The sequence below is a fragment of the Schistocerca piceifrons genome, chromosome 3 (assembly GCF_021461385.2).
Source record: "Schistocerca piceifrons isolate TAMUIC-IGC-003096 chromosome 3, iqSchPice1.1, whole genome shotgun sequence".
Taxonomy (NCBI): domain Eukaryota; kingdom Metazoa; phylum Arthropoda; class Insecta; order Orthoptera; family Acrididae; genus Schistocerca; species Schistocerca piceifrons.
The window spans coordinates 190,776,176-190,796,054 of record NC_060140.1 but is presented as its reverse complement, the minus strand read 5'-3'; the positions used below and the strand labels follow the sequence as shown (position 1 = coordinate 190,796,054).

The 19,879-nt window shown below is 44.2% G+C and overlaps 2 protein-coding genes across 4 annotated transcripts in view; one reads left to right on the top strand and one right to left on the bottom strand.

The window, feature by feature from the left end:
- Window positions 1-19,879, top strand: part of LOC124788013 (calcium uptake protein 3, mitochondrial-like) — a 580,087-nt gene that overhangs the window by 167,550 nt on the left and 392,658 nt on the right. For 2 of the 3 annotated variants that reach the window (XM_047255059.1, XM_047255061.1), the window contains exon 2: window positions 15,943-16,033. The exons of the other annotated variant lie outside the window; for it this stretch is intronic. The gene's annotated coding sequence lies outside the window, so the exon portion shown is untranslated. The remainder of the gene's footprint in view (window positions 1-15,942; window positions 16,034-19,879) is intronic. 3 annotated transcript variants of the gene reach the window in all.
- LOC124788507 (GTP-binding protein Rhes) overlaps window positions 1-19,879 on the bottom strand; it is a 677,045-nt gene that overhangs the window by 351,739 nt on the left and 305,427 nt on the right. The gene's annotated exons all lie outside the window — the stretch shown is intronic.

Here is a 19,879-nt window from a genome sequence, read left to right as displayed (position 1 = left end):
TCAACACTCGTAATTAAAAACGACATTGGTTATAGGAGTAAACCATCTTCTGTTTTCTGATAGCTGTTTTGCCTATAATTTTCTCTGCAGTTCAGCTAGGAATTTGATACGTCAGTTCCGGCACAGTGAGCAGGCTGGTAACGAGATTTTTGGTAACGTTTTCGGGAAACTGCGATTTTGTAAGCTATTTAAAATCACTGAAAAAACAGTCTAGATCGCCATGGCTATGTTACTAAAAAGAACGGTTTCATCGCAATCTTAGGACATCTCCAGAGCAGCACCATCAGCTGAAATTCACGATGTCTGCAACAGACAGTAGACTGGTGTTGTTTTTAAGATGGCGTAAGACTGGCCCGAAACCGGTCATTTTAATAACATAACCATCGCGATCTAGACCATCCAATCTTTTCCAAGATTTTCACCTGTTAGATTAGTGCTGACATATATAAACGATTGATAATTTTCTTGTTCTCTGTATTTCTTGTGATAGAACAGACCCTGTGATAATTCGTTTTTTGATGTATGCTAGAAGGGAACTTTGTAATAATGCGCACCACATTTTGCTATATTTTGTGAGGTACAACACGCATGTGTCATGTTCGCTAGGGCCACCCCTGTCCTATTAGTTGCCTACTGTGCGACACCCATTTCATTAATTGCTTTTGGGACGTCTAATAAGCAAAGCAACATTTTTTTGCTGAAAGCAGATTGGTTTTATTTGGGATTCCAGTACACCATATTATTCTCCATTCGTTTGGCTACAAACCCCATTTTTCAACATAATCTCCATTCTATGCGACAGCGTTGCACCACCTTACAGGGAGTGCCTGTATGCCCGCTTTGTACCGTTCTACTGGTCGACGACGGAGCCAGCCTCTCGCTCAGTAACCTTCTCACCATCCACGTACTGCTTCCCGTAAAATGCTTCCTTTATTGGATAAAACAGATGAAAGATGGAAGATGCGAGGTCTGGGCTGCAGGGCGAATGAGGAAGAACAGTCCACTGAACTTTTATGTGCTCTTCTTGGGCGTGCAGGGCCGGCCGCTGTGACCGAGCGGTAGTAGGAGCTTCAGTCTGGAACTGCGCGACCGCTACGGTCGCATGTTCGAATCATGCCTCGGGCATGGATGTTTGTGATGTCCTTAGGTTAGTTAGGTTCAAGTAGTTGTAAGTCTAGGGGACTGATGACCTCAGATGTTAAGTCCCATAGTGCTCAGAGCCATTTCAACCATTTTTGGGAGCGCAAACTTGCATGAGGCCTCGCGTTGTCATGGTGAAGGAGAAGTTCGTTTGCATTTTTGAGGCGACGAACGTGCTGAAGTCGTTTCTTCAATTTCCTGAGGTCAGCACAGCACACTTCCCCCATGAAGGAAGGCATCAAACAGAATAAGCCCTTCAGAGTCCCAGAACACCATCGCAATGGCTTTGAACTTTTCCTGCAGAGGAGAGATGGTATGAAGCTACGCCATGGATTGCCGTTTTGTATACGATTCGAAGTGATGCACCGATGTTTCACTGCCTGTGATGGTTAGGCAAAGAATTGTCACGAGCAGGCTTGTAATGCACAAGCAATGCCGCATAAATGGTCTGGCGTTGCTCTTTACGGTCTTCTGTTAGGCGGCGAGGAACCGAGCGGGCACACACCTTTGACTTCCCCAACTGGTGGGTGGGTGTATCCGGACTGCATACAGAGATGTCCAGCTGTGTAGCGAGGTGTTCGATCGTGATCCTTCGATCACCTCAAATGAGAGTGTCCGCACGTTCCAACATTGCAGTAGACAAAGCAGCGTGCGGCCGGGCGGCACACGGGAAATCAGATAGATCTGAGCGATCTTCTTGCGATGATGAAAGACTCCTCGCCCAACGACTCACAGTGCTTTTGTTCATTGCCAGGTCTCTCTAGACACTCCGCAAGAGCCTGTAATGCTCTGGTTTTCCGCCAAAAGAAACTCTATAACAGCTTTCTGCTTGAAACGAACCTCCGTCAGAGCCGCCTTTTTGAAGGCTGCCCTCTTTAGGAACTTCATGAAACTATAGGCGGTGAAGTGGGAACCTTCCATGATGCCCCATAACAAACTCTGCATTTTTTTCAACCGAAACTGCCCGAGAAGAAGAATGTGTTGCATTACTTATTGAACGCCCCTCTTATATGGGTCCATGGGGAGCGATCTGACTATTGGCCAGACCAAGCGATGTGTATCATTACGACATCCACAGTGGTGTGTTGAAGGCTCAACTGTACCCTCACATTAAGCTTTCCGTCACGTAGCCGGGTGTGAAAACGCAGGGCTGTGTTACAGCATGTAGCGGTCTATTTCATCGTAAACGGTGTTGCAGCGTCCAGATGCAGAATCTGGAGAAATTCTTCAAGCCCCTGTGTACCGCTCCCTTTCTTCTTACTCCGCAAACACGATTGGAGTGGGAAGTGTTCACCAAGCATATCACAGTGATTAAGCTTATCCGTCACGGACGTTTAAGAACCCGTGAATGTTTATCCAATTTAAATACATAAAACTGCACCCAGTCACTTTTTTGAAATAGTTATTGATTCATTCCATGAACCGGTTTGTGAACCTTTTCAGGCATCATGGTGTGCAGGTATAGATAGCTACGTCACTTCCTGTATACCATCTGAAGATAGCTATGTAACGTCCTATACACCATCTGAAGACGAGCCTGAAAAGACTCGAAAACCGGGACATGGAATGAATAAATAACTGTTTCCAAAGAGTGACTGGCTGCAGTTTTACGTATTTAAATTTCTCAGTGATTTACAGAGTACGTGAATGTGATGTACACTGTATCTCTTTTCTATGCTTTAAGTGCTTGTGCTAACAGAATGTCACAAGGCACAGTTGCTTCAGCGGCCGCCACGAAAATAAGTACCAGAACGTCATCTTACCGTCTTAACATCGTTGTCAGCTAGTGGCGAATTCAAATGTTAGTAAGAATTCCGAAAAAAGTTTTAGACCTCTATTTTTAGCGTAGAAAGTGATGTAGTACTTGCTAAACGAAAATTCTTTTTAATTAACCAAAATAAAATCTAATATTACAAGAGATTTTGAAGAAAAATAATTTTTTACTTCAAACTGTCGATAAAACAGAGACACTGACATATTTGGCCCAGAAAAGAAATAGGCGAGTATTCTGAAAGTTTATAAATGTATGTGATACATTTTTTATTGTAAAAATATAAAATTATCCCGAAATAAAAAAAATACTGTAACATTTGAGAAATTGTTCAGATTTTGTAACGAAAAATGTTGCTCCTGATGAATTTACGTCTTTTTTTAAAGGAACACACAGCAATTCGGTTGTTTTATTATTTATTTAAGTGCAATCCAGGTTTCGGCCTTTCATGCCGTTTTCAAGTATTTGATTTTATGTCTTTTACGCATATTTCAGGACTCTTAACAGTTTCTCTTAAGCTATGGCCAACTTTGAGCTTGAGAACATGCTAAGTGTCCAGCTGTACCTGGGCTGTACTTACATAAACAGTAAAACAGTCAAACGACGATGCGTTCCTTTAGAAAATATTGTGTGACTGTTGTTCAGGAACATCAAAAATGAGTGTACTGTTGGACCTTGCAGATACTACCAGCGAGGAAGATGTTAAGAAAACTATAAAATTAATTTTGGTAACATCTGAGACATTATTGAACCATATCAGTTACGAACGCATTTTATTTGCGACAGGCTCTTCGCGCGGCAGTGCGCGAGTACCGAATTGCCGCCGCCAGGATTTTAGTTCTGGGACTTCGCCTCAATACGACCGAGAATATTCACTATCTCTCGAAAATATTTTATTTGCAATAGTTACTGACCCTTCGTCACTGAACTCATTACCCAAATGACCGATATATGCTCTACCGAAGTGAGTGTAAGTACTTTCAGGCGATTATTTCCGTTGAAGTCTAGCAAAATATATTTGTGCGTATGGTTTCGTGAACGCCAAGTTTTATCGAAGTATACTATAAGACTATTGCCTTCTAGCAAGCAATAAGTGCAACTGCAATGTCTCTGCATTCCACTTAATTTTTTTCGTCCATCGTTATACTTTTTGAATCAAAAACCAATTGAGTGGAAAAGACAAATAACGGATGTCTCTGAGCAAGAATTTTTCTAGTCGTCGGATGCTCGTCGGTTTGGGAATCTATTTTTGTCAAAATCGTCAAATTCCGTAGATTTCTGTTTTCATTTACGTCCCTTTCTTGGAGAGTCAAAATACACGCACACATCTAGAGGTTATGCCCACGTTACTGGACTGTTAATATGAAATACAGTCGATTCCGAAATACCACAAAATTTTGTCGTGATTTTATGAACTTGCGCAAAATTTATATTATTCCTTGTTTCTTCACTGTTAGCCACGTCAGTGAATTCGATGCGACAGTTTTAGATTGTTTTCGAATGTCTGCTTCTGCGTTTCGCTCATTACTAAACACACGTCAGTGCACACAGAACATTCAGCTGACGCTGACTTGATGCACTGTTAACAGTGTAAATACGATAGCGAAGTTATGAGGGGTGCAAGTCATGGCGCTTAGCGCCTGTAGACTGTAGGGAGCGGATGTGACTTTGAGCTGTCTAATTTCGTGACGACCACTTTAACAGCAGCGCTTAAAAAAAACTAGTATCGCCTGTGGTCGACATTCGATCAACTGTGTCGATGTCACTAAAATAAAAATGCACATAACGCGGCTAACGTCTAAACATACACTGAAGCCCAAAAAAAAAAACTGGCACAGGCATGTGTATTCAAATACAGAGATACGCGAACAGGCAGAATACGCCGGTGGGATCGGCAACACCTACATAATACAAGTGTCTGGCGCAACTGTTAGATCGGTTACTGCAGCTACAACAGCAGGTTATCAAGATTTAAGTGAGCTTCAACGTGGTGTTGTAGTCGGCGCACGAGCGATGGGACACAGCATCTCCGAAATAGCGATGAAGTGGGGATTTTCCCGTACGACCATTTCGCGAGTGTACCGTGAATATCAAGAAACCGGTAAAAAAACAAACCTCCGACATCGCTGCGGCCGGAAAAAGATTAAGCAAGAACGGAACCAACGACAACTGAAGAGAATCGTTCGACGTGACAGAAGTGCAATCCTTCCGCAAATTGCTGCACATTCCAGGACTGTGCCGTCAACAAGTGTCAGCGTGCGAACCATTCAACGAAACATCATCGATATGGAATTTCAGAGCGAAGGCCCACTCGTGTACCCTTGATGACTGCACTACACAGCGCCTTACGTCTTGCCTGGGTCCGTCAACACTGACATTGGAATGTTGATGACTGGAAACATGTTGCCATTTCGTTTCAAACTGTATCGAGCGCATGGACGTGTACGGGTATGGAGACAACCTCGCGAATCCATGGACCCTGCATGTCAGTGGGGGACTGTTCAAGCTGGTAGAGGCTCTGTAATGGTGTGAGGTGTATGCAGTTGGAGTGATGTGGGACCCTGATACTTCTAGATACGACTCTGACAGGTGACACGTACGTGAGCATCATGTCTGATCACCTGCATCCATTTACGTCCGTTGTGAATTCCGATGGACTTGGGCAATTCCAGCAGGACAATGCGACACCCAACACGTCCAGAACTGCTATAGGATGGCTCCAGGAACACTCTTCTCAGTTTAAACACTTCAGCTGGCCGCCAAACTCCCCACACATGAATATTACTGAACGTATCTGGGATTACTGAGCATATCTTGGATGCCTTGCAACGTGGTGTTCAGAAGAGATCTCCACCTCTTCGTACTGTTACAGATTTATGGACACCTCTGCAGGATTCATGGTGTCAATTCTCTCAAGCACTACTTCAGACATTAGTCGAGTCCATGCCACTTCGTGCGCTGTGTCCGATCGGTTCTAGGCGCTTCTACGGTCGCAGGTTGGCATCCTGCCTCGGGCATGGGTGTGTGTGATGTCCTTAGGTTAGATAGGTTAAGTAGTTCTAAGTCTATGGGACTGAAGAATTCAGATGTTAGGTCCCATAGTGCTTAGAGCCATTTGAACCATTTTTTGAGCCACATCGTGTTGCGACACTTCTGCTTACTCGCGGAGGTCCTACACTATATTAGGCACGTCTACCAGTTTCTTTGGCTCTTCAGTGTGTGTCATTGGACCTGACCGATGATAAAAATTAGTCGTGTGTCTGCATTCCACGTAAAACTAGTCTGAAATTTTAGCATCAGAACTGACAGTAGCAGATGTTGCGTTGTAGCTACGAATATTAATGATATAATTCTTTGATTTCTCTTGAACTTTTGTCTCATTTGAGGTGTGTCCTTGGCAAAGTGCTTTAAACAATTAATTTTGTGTTAACGTCGACATACTAACGTTTCCCTTATGACAATACAATGTCAGTGTCGTTGTACCACTTACAGTAATCTGTGATGTGAAATGTTCTGCATTACGAAATCTACAACGTAAATTGATCAGACCGCAATTGTAACTGTCAATGAAATTATCTTAAGTGCACATGTGAAAGTACCGCTCAAAAAAGCAGCTCTATTATCATTATGAATTCCCACATTCCTGTTACTTACTCTATGCAGAAACTGTGTCTGTCTAGCTCTGCGTTTTTTACTCCGGCCCGTTAGTGTTCCCCTTCTAGCCATAGCGTAAAACAAATATAGTTTCTATATAATAAGGGATGGCGGAAGTCGTAGATTATTCAAAATGAAGACATTAAAGACGAGGAACATACTCCAAATCTTCCGGTAACGTCATCAAATGATCACAAAATTACTCTTCCAGAATAGTAATCGAAATAACGATGCTAATATATAACGTTATTTACAGACCTCATTACTACGATATTTCGAGTTCTGATGCTGACAACATCGACGTAGTAGCTGTCGCACTGTAGCTACCACGTAATGCGTGCTGCAAATGAGACATCTAAAACATAAAAGTCCCTTGAATGCGATTTCAAAAAACGTTACTTTCGTGTGTCATATCTACTATAGCACCTTATCAGTATACAGGCAGAAGGTGGCAGTCCTTTGGTTTTCGATGTTCACATGTTGGAGATATTACTGCCTGACGGACAGGATATCGTCAGACTTATGAATATGAAAGCATCTACTTCCACTCTTACCGGTTACGTACACACGTGATTTTTTTCTTTGTGCACATCTATGGCAAAATACCTCCGAATTACATGTTTCATTGAGCTCCTTGTATAATTAATATTAAAAATCGGTACTTCAGTTTTCGTGTTCACTTATTATACTTTGATGACGCGTCGCAAACGAAAGGCGGAAGTTCTGTTTTTGACGTAGCAGTGAATCTATCGTGCCTATTCTCTAAGGTGGAAAGTGGAGTTCTGAGGTGGCGGGAAATCCGCTTTGAAGTCGCGGCGGCAGCTGCCCGCGCAGCCAATAGAAGCGCCGCGCGGTGTTAATGGTCTGCCCGCGGTTCTCGAACGTAATCGACTGCTGGCCGGCCGGCGCGGGGTTCAGGGGGTGCGCGGGAAGGCCGCATAATTGTCTCGGCGGACAATGGAACGAAATGTAAAGGGCCGCGCTGCCTGCGAGAAGAGACGGGCAGAGAGGAGGGAACAGGGACGGGACGCTAGGAAGAAGCAGCGTTAAAGCGGATGTGGGCAAAGCGGACCCAATGATAAAAACTGGCCGCTCCTGTAGCGTCGCTACGAGGACTGTGATGTAATAACTTACTTCAGGTCAAACACTACGATATATATCGAACAGCTTGAGACACAGATTATTCGTCTATATATACAATGGAATATTCCGTAGTACGAGGGCAGTTCAATAAGTAATGCAACACATTTTTTTTCTGAAACAGGGGTTGTTTTATTCAGCATTGAAATACACCAGTTTATTTCCCAATCTTTTAGCTACACAACACTATTTTTCAACGTAATCTCCATTCAATGCTACGGCCTTACGCCACCTTGAAATGAGGGCCTGTATGCCTGCACGGTACCATTCCATTGGTCGATGTCGGAGCCAACGTCGTACTGCATCAATATCTTCTTCATCATCCGCGTAGTGCCTCCCACGGATTGCGTCCTTCATTGGGCCAAACATATGGAAATCCGACGGTGCGAGATCGGGGCTGTAGGGTGCATGAGGAAGAACAGTCCTCTGAAGTTTTGTGAGCTCGTCTCGGGTGCGAAGACTTGTGTGAGGTCTTGCGTTGTCATGAAGAAGGAGAAGTTCGTTCAGATTTTTGTGACTACGAACACGCTGAAGTCGTTTCTTCAATTTCTGAAGAGTGTGTTCGCACGGTCCGCCATTGCAGGAGTCACAGCTGTGCACGGCCGGCCCGCACGCGGGAGATCAGACAGTCTTGCTTGACCTTGCGGCGATGATGACACACGCTTTGCCCAACGACTCACCGTGCTTTTGTCCACTGCCAGATCACCGTAGACATTCCGCAAGCGCCTATGAATATCTGAGATGCCCTGGTTTTCCGCCAAAAGAAACTCGATCACTGCCCGTTGTTTGCAACGCACATCCGTTACAGACGCCATTTTAACAGCTCCGTACAGCGCTGCCACCTGTCGGAAGTCAATGAAACTATACGAGACGAAGCGGGAATGTTTGAAAATATTCCACAAGAAATTTCCGGTTTTTTCAACCAAAATTGGCCGAGAAAAAAAATGTGTTGCATTACTTATTGAACTGCCCTCGTATTTAGAATTTACATTAGGTAATTATTGCATACAAATCTTTAGGATAAAATTTTCTCGGGTTTCCAGCTGCATCAAGGGGTAAGAAGACCACGAGCTTTCGGCCCAGTACGGCTTAACCAGCGTCAGGCGGTGACTTTCGTGTGGTTGGTGCTGTCGTTCTTATTCAGCCACGCTGCCAACTACGAAGTCACTAGTATTGGTTGCAAGTAGCTGGTGATAAAATACCGATATTTTTTCCATTACCTATTGTTGTATGTCGGCGATGCTTTTACCACCAATATATCGAGACATCGACATTAAAATGGCTATATCAAGCGCCGAAATTTTTATTTTAGATTAGATTTTTTTCTGAATTTTTGGTAAATATTTCAATTTGTTCTTTCGAAATTGTAGAAGGTGAGGCAGAAAAGACGGACGTTTTTAGAACAGCTAGTATTCAGGTTCAGGCGGTCGGAGTCGGGGGAGAGATGTGGTAACGTGATCGGTAGCTCCTGCCATTTTGTTTAGTCAAGGTCATGGAGCCGTGGACTGTGCAACATTGTGTGTTTAGCTACGATAGTTTTGTGCGCAATAGTTAGTCTATCGTTGCAGTGCAGCGTGAGTTTCGTCGCCATTTCAGTCTCGCTAGACATGAAAGCGTTCCCACTCGTAACACCATTTTACGATGGGTAGAATTATTTCGACACGAGGAACAGTTATGAACGAAAAACCACCATGAGCTCCTCTCTCAGTTCAGACACAAGATAATGTGGAAAGAGTTCGGCAAGCGATACTCCCTAGTCCTGGTCGATATGCTAGAAGACACTGGGCTGAGCTGCATCTCGGTAATCGCTCGGTAAGGCGTATTTTGCATGTTGTTATTGTTGTTGTCTTCAGTCGTGAGACTGGTTTGATGCAGCTCTCCATGCTACTCTATCCTGTGCAAGCTTCTTCATCTCCCAGTACTTACAGCAACCTACATCCTTCTGAATCTGCTTAGTGTATTCATCTCTTGGTCTCCCTCTACGATTTTTACCCTCCACGCTGCCCTCCAATGCTAAATTTGTGATCCCTTGATGCCTCAGAACATGTCCTACCAACCAGTCCCTTCTTCTTGTCAAGTTGTGCCACAAGCTCCTTTTCTCCCCAATTCTATTCAATACCTCCTAATTAGTTATGTGATCTACCCATCTAATCTTCAGCATTCTTCTGTAGCACCACATTTCGAAAGCTTCTATTCTCTTCTTGTCCAAACTATTTATCGTCCATGTTTCACTTCCATACATGGCTACACTCCATACAAATACTTTCAGAAACGACTTCCTGACACTTAAATCTATACTCGATGTTAACAAATTTCTCTTCTTCAGAAACGCTTTCCTTGCCATTGCCAGTCTACATTTTATATCCTCTCTACTTCGACCATCATCAGTTATTTTGCTCCCCAAATAGCAAAACTCCTTGACTACTTTAAGTGTCTCATTTCCTAATCAAATTCCCTCAGCTTCACCCGACTTAATTCGACTACATTCCATTATCCTCGTTTTGCTTTTGTTGATGTTCATCTTATATCCTCCTTTCAAGACACTGTCCATTCCGTTCAACTGCTCTTCCAAGTCCTTTGCTGTCTCTGACAGAATTACAATGTCATCAGCGAACCTCAACGTTTTTATTTCTTCTCCATGGACTTTAATACCTACTCCGAATTTGTCTTTTGTTTCCGTCACTGCTTGCTCAATATACAAATTGAATAACATCGGGGACCCTTCCAAACCGCTGCTTCCCTTTCATGCCCCTCGACTCTTATAACTGCCATCTGGTTTCTGTACATATTGTAAATAGCCTTTCGCTTCCTGTATTTTAACCCTGCCACCTTTAGTATTTTGCATACTAACCTAAAATTTCATCCCTACAAAATGGTCACTGTGCAAAAATTAGGCCGTGCGGTTCTAGGCGCTACAGTCTGGAACCGAGCGACCGCTACGGTCGCAGGTTCGAATCCTGCCTCGGGCATGGATGTGTGTGATGTCCTTAGGTTAGTTAGGTTTAATTAGTTCTAAGTTCTAGGCGACTGATGACCTCAGAAGTTAAGTCGCATAGTGCTCAGAGCCATTTGAACCATTTTTGCAAAAATTAAACCCAAGAGATTATGAAGAGCGGCTTGATTTTCCCCGAGAAATGGAGGCCATATTTGAGCAAAATGACAACATTATTTTGCTTATGACTGATGAAGCTCATTTCCATTTGAATGGAATGGTAAATCTGCAGAACTGTCGTTAATGGGCCTGTGAAACCCAAAACCTATTGCAAGAGAAACCATTACATAGTCCCAAGGTGACTGTTTGGTGCATTGTGACAGGTACAGATGTTATTGGTCCACGCTTTTACCAAGACGGGAATGGGAACACTGTAACTGTAACCTCTGAACGATATAGAGAGATGATCGCTGAATTCTTCCTTCCTGAACTAAGAAGAAAATGTATTCCTATCCGGCGAGTGTGGTTTCAGCAGGATGGAGCTACAACTCACACGGCAAGATTGATTGTGGAAGCAATTAAGACTGTTTTTTGTGGTAGAGTGATTTCCCGGTTCGGGGACATTTATTGGCCTCCTCGTTCCCCGACCGTGCATGACTACTTTTTGCGGGGTTACCTCAAATCACGTGTGTACGTGTATAAACCATGTACACTTGAAGAATTGAAGGAAGCTGTTCGTGTGGAAATCGTCCAAATAGACAGCGGCATGTTGCAGAGAACGCCTTGAGAGCGTCTTGAAAAGTGCATCGCTGAAAACGGCCGTCACTTTGGAGATGTTGTTTTTGAGCATTAATTTTGCTAAATGGCAACATTATTTGAGTGTTATTCTGTAATTAAAATTTTTTTGAAGCACTCCTAACGATGTTTTGTTCATTTGAAAACCGTTCATCCTTTACGGGCAACAGCCTTACCGCAGTGACTACACCGCTTTCCGTCAGATCACCGAAGTTAAGCGCTGTTGGGCGTAGCCGACACTTGGATGGGTGACCATTCGGGCCGCCACGCGCTGTTGCCATTTTTCGGGGTACACTCAGCCTCGTGATGCCAATTGAGGAGCTAGTCGATCGAATAGTAGTGGCTCCGGTCAAAGAAAACCACCATAACGACCGGGAGAGCGGTATGCTGACCACATGCCCCTCATATCTGCATCCTCCACTGAGGATGACACGGCTGTCGGATGGTCCCAATGGGGCAGTTGTGGCGTGAAGACGGGGTGCTCATCCTTTGTGCCTCACCCTGTAGTAGAACATAATTTTACTTTCACTGTATGAAGGGGTCTTGCTACTTTTTGAACATTCATCACATCCACTCTTTGTCTTTGATGGTGTGAACCAAATATGTGCGACACAAAAGAAGAAATCCGGTTGCACTGAGCGGTGGTGTGTGAATGGAATAACAAGATTTCCGACGTTAAGAAATAGCACATCAGTTGCTTAAAAAAAAAAAAAATCTGATGCAACTACTGTGCTATTTCTTCACGCCGGCATTCTTCAAAAACAGTTGCTGAAAATGATGAACAAAAACCTAAATGACAAGATTGATCTTTATGGTGAGTGGAGCGTTTGAGGGGAAATGCTGATGCAATCGGCCCTCGGCGCTACCAACAGAAACTGGAACGTTTAGCTTCAGCACGCAATTCTGACACTACAGCTGCTCGGTCGCTGGCGTTGGCAGAAATGAAAAAAGAGGGAAGCTGACACGAAGCGTTCCGGATAAATCTGATATGTGACGAAACCGAAAGATGGACTAATCGGGTACCATTTATTGTGCCACGTACATGCAGTTACCATTGTTAGCAAAGTGGTTATCGCTAAGCGTGAACGTACATCGTTTTCCTATCAATTCTTGTTCTAAGGGGGATAGGCAAGCTGCTAGCTTCTTGATGTACAGACTATCTAATAATAAGTCGGTACTTAAATATACAGCTCTAAAACCGGCAGTATATTTACAATGTGCAGCCGAATTTTTTTGTCAGGTACGCTGTATTTTTTTCGTCGATATATCGATATAACGATCCTTTCTCGATAATTCGAGAGCGGTTAGTGATATTTCTTAAATATCGATACATCGGATTCCCGACATTTTTAATAATATCAACAGTCCTAGTTGCAAGAGAGCCGCACCAACTTCAGTCTTCTGATGGCCGGGTTCCAAGCTGCGCCTAAGACCGCCACTTTTATTGAGGGTTTTCCCTGAAATTTATATCTCAATTGTTTTTCTCGTGGCCCTGTACGACAAACCATTGTTCGTTTAAATTCCGCTTACGTAAAGTTACGATAAACTGAAACATAATCCTAAAGATGGTTTGAAATATGCAGCCATACTTTCCGATATGATGCATGAATTTGAAAATCACTTTCAGGATTTTCAAAAATATAATAGAAATTTTTGTATTTATGCGACATCTTTTACAATTAAAATAGATACGTTTCAGAAGGTATTCGGATGAAATGCATAGAGTTGCAGTCGGACATTCAACTAAAAGAAAATTTTTTTCATGTATCTCTGTAGGACTTCTACAAATCTTACATGCCCAGAAACAAATATCCCATGCCGCACAGTTCAAATGGTTCAAAATCGCACAAACCAGAATGCGCCGCGAGGTGCATACTTTGACAATGGCTGCAACTAACATTTCTAATGTGTTATGAGATAAAAGGATTTTTTCATACATGCATGAACACTACGTGATCAAAAGTATCCGGACACCCCCAAAAATACACGTTTTTCATATTAGGTGCATTGTGCTGCCACCTACTGCCATGTACTCCATATCAGCGACCTCAGTAGGCATTAGTCATCGTGAGAGAGCAGAATGGGGCGCTCCGTGGAACTCACGGACTTCGAACGTGATCAGGTGATGGGGTGTCACTTGTGTTATACATCAGTGCGCGAGATTTTCATGCTCCTAAACATCCCTAGATCCACCGTCCCCGATGTGACAGTGAAGTGGAAAACATGAAGGGACACGTACAGCACAAAAGCGTACAGGCCGACCTCGTCTGTTGATTGACAGAGACCGCCGACAGTTGAAGAAGGTCGTAATGTGTATAGGCAGACTTCTATCCAGACCATCACGCAGATATTTCAGTCTCCATCAGGATCCACAGCAAGTACTATGACAGTTAGGCGGGAGGCGATAAAACTTGGATTTCATGGTCGAGCGGCTGCTCATAATCCACACATCATTCCGGTAAATGCAAAACGACGCCTGGCTTGGTGTGTAAGGAGCGCAAACGTTGGACGATTGAACAGTGGAAAAACGTTGTGTAGAATGACGGATCACGGTACAAAACGTGGAAATCCAATGATAGGTGTGGGTATGGCGAATGCCCAGTGAATGTCATCGGCCAGCGTGTGTCGTACCAACAGCAAAATTCGGAGACGGTGGTGTATGGTGTGGTCGTGTTTTTCATGGAGTGAGCTTGCACCCTTTGTTGTTTTGCGTGGCACTAACACAGTACAGGCCTACACTGATGTTTCAGGCACCTTCTGGCTTCCCACTGTTGAAAAGCAGTTCGGGAATGACGATTGCATCTTTCAACACGATCGAGCACCTGTTCATAATGCATGGCATGTGGCAGAGAGGTTATACGATAATAACATCCTTGTAATGGACTGGCCTGCACGGAGACCTGATCTGAATCCTATAGAACACGTTTGGGTTGTTTTGCAACGCCGACTTCATGCCAAGCCTCACCAACCGACATCGATACCTCTCCTCAGAGCAGCACTCCGTGAAGAATGGGCTGCCACACCCCAAGAAACCTTCCAGCAACTGATTGAACGTATGCCAGCGAGAGTGAAAACTGTCGTCAAGGTTAAGGGTGGGCCGACACCTTACTGAATTTCAGAATTACCGATGGAGGGCGCCACGAACTTATAAGTCATTCTCAGCCACCTGTATGGATGTATAATAAAGCGGCAAAACTACAATTTTAATAACAACGATCCTTGTATGAAAAAAATTCTAAACATCGCCCATTTTTCGTGCTTGTCGACGATGAACTCCCCTTAAGTGCCGAAATGGCACCCGCGTCGATGTCTCTCGCCGTCATGTTGATAACGACGCGTTATGTTGTTTCGGGATTTGTTCCTGTTGTTGCGAAAGCTGACTGAATTTCCATTTCTGCCTCTCCGTGGTTTTCCCCTGTATCGACTTGCCACTTGTGGCTGTATCAATACAGCCCCAATCGAACGCTCAAAGCGAATCCGTCAGCTGCAAGAAGACGGTAATAAAATCGCGGCTATTTGTATCCAGCTGATTTATGGTTTAATGTATTTTTTATCGCAGCAGGAAGAAGTTGGCAAGGTGAACTATTCTCCTGGTCCTGCTGTGTCGATATGGTGGTTCACGATAGAAAAACGTGGATTGTCTTTTATTCCCGGCAGTGAAATAGGAAGGCTACGGAGTTTCATAAATTGCTCTTCATAACGCGCAGCCTGCCGCTGTGGCCGAGCGGTTCTAGGCGCTTCAGTCCGGAACCACGCGGCTGCTACGGTCGCAGGTTCGAATCCTGCCTCGGGCATGGATGTGTGTGATGTCCTTAGGTTAGTTAGGTTTAAGTAGTTTTAAGTCCAGGGGACTGATGATCTCAGATGTTAAGTCCCATAGTGCTTAGAGCCATTTGAACCATTTTCTTAACGCGCAACTTGCCCAGGAGTTTAATGGTTCAAATGGCTCTGAGCACTATGCGACTTAACTTCTGAGGTCATCAGTCCCCTGGACTTAAAACTACTTAAACCTAACTAACCTAAGGACAACACACACATCCATGCCAGAGGCAGGATTCGAACCTGCGACCGTAGCAGCCGCGTGGTTCCGGACTGAAGCGCCTAGAACCGCTCAGCCACATCGGCTGGCTCCAGAGGAGAGGAGCTTGCAGAAGTAAAGCTGTGAGAACAGGGCGCCATCGTGCCTGGATAGCTCAATAGCTAGGGGAATTGCTCGTGGAAGGCGAGGATCTTCGGTTCGAGTCCTGATCCGACAAACAGTTGTAATGTGCCAAAAAGTTTCAAAACACAGCACACTTCTCTGCAGATTAAAAGCATCTTTCTGAAACGATTTTTTCCTAGTACATCGCTTTAATTAAGCTCGATAAAGAACTTCTTAAACCGATGTTCTTGAGCGATATTGATATTTAAAAATTTGTGGGGGAGGGACGCGTATTCAACATTGACACAAAAATTGTATAATAACTAGTTTCAGTAGAGTAATTAGTTTATTTTTATTTATCATTTGCAGGGTCAAACTGTATAATCACATCATCTTCAAACTTCAACGCGACCCTTCTACGCAGTGATGCAAGTACGTCCAGCCTATCCAGATACATAAGGTACGTACGATAGAAGAGTAAAACCAGATCCTTGCCTTAGTCAAGTGCTTTCCTAAACAAACTCCTCAACGTGCAAATGATATGTTCTTATAAAAAAATTCTATAAGTGCTAGTAGGACTCATGTAATGAAGGTTGTGCACAAACTTAATTGTGTATACATAGATAGTTCATTCATCCCAGGAATCGAGAATTTCAATCTGTTATCGCTATCAATATTGGCAAGATATTGATCCCGGGAATTCGAAGACCGTATCAAAATCTCTACATTAGTTTTCCGACAAAATTGGACATACAATAAGAAGAGCGCAGGGTACTTAAATTTGTATATGTTTATTTTTATTTACACTAATGCTCATAAATTAAGGATAGTGCTGATACAAGGTGAAACAATGCTCTGGTGGGCTGTTTGCGGTTTTAAATCACCTCGGGGTATGAACATGTGGTGCAGCAGTCCACATACGCCGAGGTGCGTTGGTGCATGTCAGAATACGGTGCAGCGAGTAAGTGTGCAGACGTTTTCAGACGTGCTAATGGTGACTGTGTTGAAAATGGCTCAAAGAACACATACAGATAACGTTACGAGGGGTAGAATACTAGGGCGACTGGAGGCTGGTCAAACACAGCAGGTCGTAGCACGGGCCCTCCGTGTGCCACGAAGAGGAACCTCAAGTTGTGGCAATGATTCCAGCAGATAGGAAACGTGTCCAGGCACTACAGTATGGGACGTCTACAGTGTACAACACCACAAGAAGACCGATATCTCACTATCAGTGCACACAGACGGCCACGGAGTACTGCAGGTAGCCGTGCTCGGGACCCTACCGCAGCCACTGGAACTGTTGTCTCCAGACACAGTCTACAGACGACTGAACGGACATGGTTTATTCGCCCGGAGGCCTGCAAGGTGCATTCCACTGACCCCTGGTCACAGGAGAGCCCGTAAAGCCTGGTGTCAAGAACACATGATTATGATTGGTGCACGTACACCCCTGCACATCTTTGAGAGAGGAACACTGTAACAGGACAGGTGTATTGGGACATCATTTTTCAGGGGTACAGTGGGTCCCACCTTCCTCCTGATGGATGATAACGCACGGCCCCATTGAACTGCCATCGTGGAGGAGTACCTTGAAACAGAAGATATCAGGCGAATGGAGTGACCTGCCTGTTCTCCAGACCTAATCTACATCAAGTACGTCTGGGATGCTCTCGGTTGACGTATCGCTGCACGTCTTCAAACCCCTAGGACACTTCAGGATCTCCGACAGGCACTGGTGCAAGAATGGGAGGCTGTACCCCAGCAGCTACTCGGCCACCTGATCTAGAGTATGCCAACCGTTGTGCGGCCTGTGTACGTGTGCATGGTGATCATAGCTCATATCGATGTTGGGGTACATGCGCAGGAAACAGTGGAGTTTTGTAGCACATGTGTTTCGGGACGGTTTTCTCAACTTATCACTAATACTGTGGACTTACAGATATGTGTCGTGTGTGTTCCCAATGTGCATATGCTATTAGCGCCAGTTTTGTGTAGTGCCACGTTGTGTGGCACAACATTCTGCAATTATCCTTAATTTATGAGCATGAGTGTACTTGCTAAAAGATGACTACAACTTAACATTTTATGTTTGCGTGCAGTAATGTTCGTCTGTTACGCTTTTGACAGACGATCAACGCAATGTTCACTGATAAGACAAAACATTATTACCACCGCCCACCCCGAGGCTGGATGTCACGTGGTGGCGTTGCGGGCATGTGACGAGCAATGAAAAGTACGTAGGCGCAGCAGAGACGGAGGGGGTATACCCTAACGAAGATATGGGCTGCAAATGGGGAAACCCATTGAGATAAGAGACTTTGTCAAAGGACAGATTATTATTACGCAAAGCCTGTCAACGAGTATATTGAAAACGGTGAAGTTGGTCGAATGTCGTGAGCAACCACGGAAAGATGTAGATGGACAGTGAAACTAACACTAGGCGCTAAGTGGTTAGACTTCCACGACTCTTCACAGAACGTGGGGTTCGGAGGCTTGTCTGTTCTGTAAAGTAAGATAGATGGTGATCTGTGGCATCTATGTCGAAAGAGTACAATGCTGCACGCACAAATGTTTCGGAGCACAGCGTTCACCGTACATAGTTGTCCGCCCCCGGTAGCTGAATGGTCAGCGCGACATACTGTCAATCCAAAGGGCCCGGGTTCGATTCCCGGCTGGGTCGGAGATTTTCTCCGCTCAGGGATTGGGTGTTGTGTTGTCCTAATCATCATCATTTCATCCCCATCGACGCGCAAGTCGCCGAAGTGGCGTCTAATCGAAAGACTTGCACCAGGCGAACGGTCTACCCGACGGGAGGCCCTCGTCACACATTTCATCATTCACCGTACATAGTTGAAGAGGGAGCACCGCAGCAGACCACCCCTACGTGTTCACATGTTCACTCAACGACATCATCAGTTACGAGCGCAGTAGGCACGGGACCATCGGGATTTAATCGTCGATCAATGGAAACGTGTCGGCTCTTCGGGTGAATCACGTTTTTGCTACACTAGGTCGATCGTCGTCTCCACAAACGCCACCATCGAGGTGAACGGCGGGTCGAAACGTGCAGCGCGCGACGTGTGCAGGCTGCTGGGAGCAGTATTATGCTGTGGGAAACATTCTCCTGGGCTTGCACGGGACGCTGACAGCTGCGTACCACCTGCATCCCTTCATGCTTGATGTTTCCCGACGGCCATGGCATCTTTCAGTAGAGTAATTCTCCGTGTCTCTGAGCCAGAACCGTGTTACGGTGGTTTGAGGAGCATTATAGTGAACTCACGGTGATGTCTTGGTCGCCAAATACGCCTGATGTAAATCCTATGGAATCCATCTATCTCTATATCGGGTGCCATCACCGCGGACACAAATCAGCAGACCCTTATTTACGCTAATTATGTGACCTGTGCGTAGATATTTAATGCTACATATCTCCACAAACCTATCAACAAGCTTTCGGATTCCTGATAAGCAGGATCACTGATATATTTCTTTCCAAAAACGGACAAACAAGGTATTAAGCAGCTGGTCAAAACGTATTGGCTCATCAGTGTATGTTCAGATGGCAAAAGATATTTTTTGTAATATAATTACAGTTTAAGATGTTTCAGATTTTTTGTTTTACTTGTACTGTAAAATCTTACTTCTTACCGAATTCCATGATTATAGGTCAACGGGGAGTATCCTATAGCTTTTGATAAGTGAGTTTGCGACATACATGACAATCTTTTGATTGCAATGACTTAGAAACTTAATTTTTTTTACCCAACAACGAACCATAGAATTTTGTATGTGACATGGATTTGAACGTGATATGCAAAACTATCCAGGAAAAATGGGGTCCTAAAAGACGGACAGAGAGACAGACGGACAAAAAACAACAAAAAAAATTTTTAGTGGGATATAATTACAAATTAACAGATTTCGGAATTTTTCGTTTCCTGTGCTGTAAAATCTTGTTCCTTACCGAATTTCATGATTCTAGGTCAACGGGAAGCATTCTGTAAGTTCTGATGAGTGAGATTTCGAGTATGGAAGTATGTGACATAAATTGCCGTACTTTTTGACTGAAATGACTTAGAAGCTTAAAATCTGTACACCTCCAAGGGACCATAGATATTAATATGTAACATAATTTTGAACCTGATACGTATATCCGGCTGATAGATAGACAGACAGACAGACCAGCATCGGAGAGGGTCCGTGTGTGCTGATTGAGGCACGGAACCCTAACCATCATAAAGCAAGTGAAGTCATCGTGAAATTTTTCTTACATCACTCCTTAGAAATTGTGTCTCACTCTAGGTCC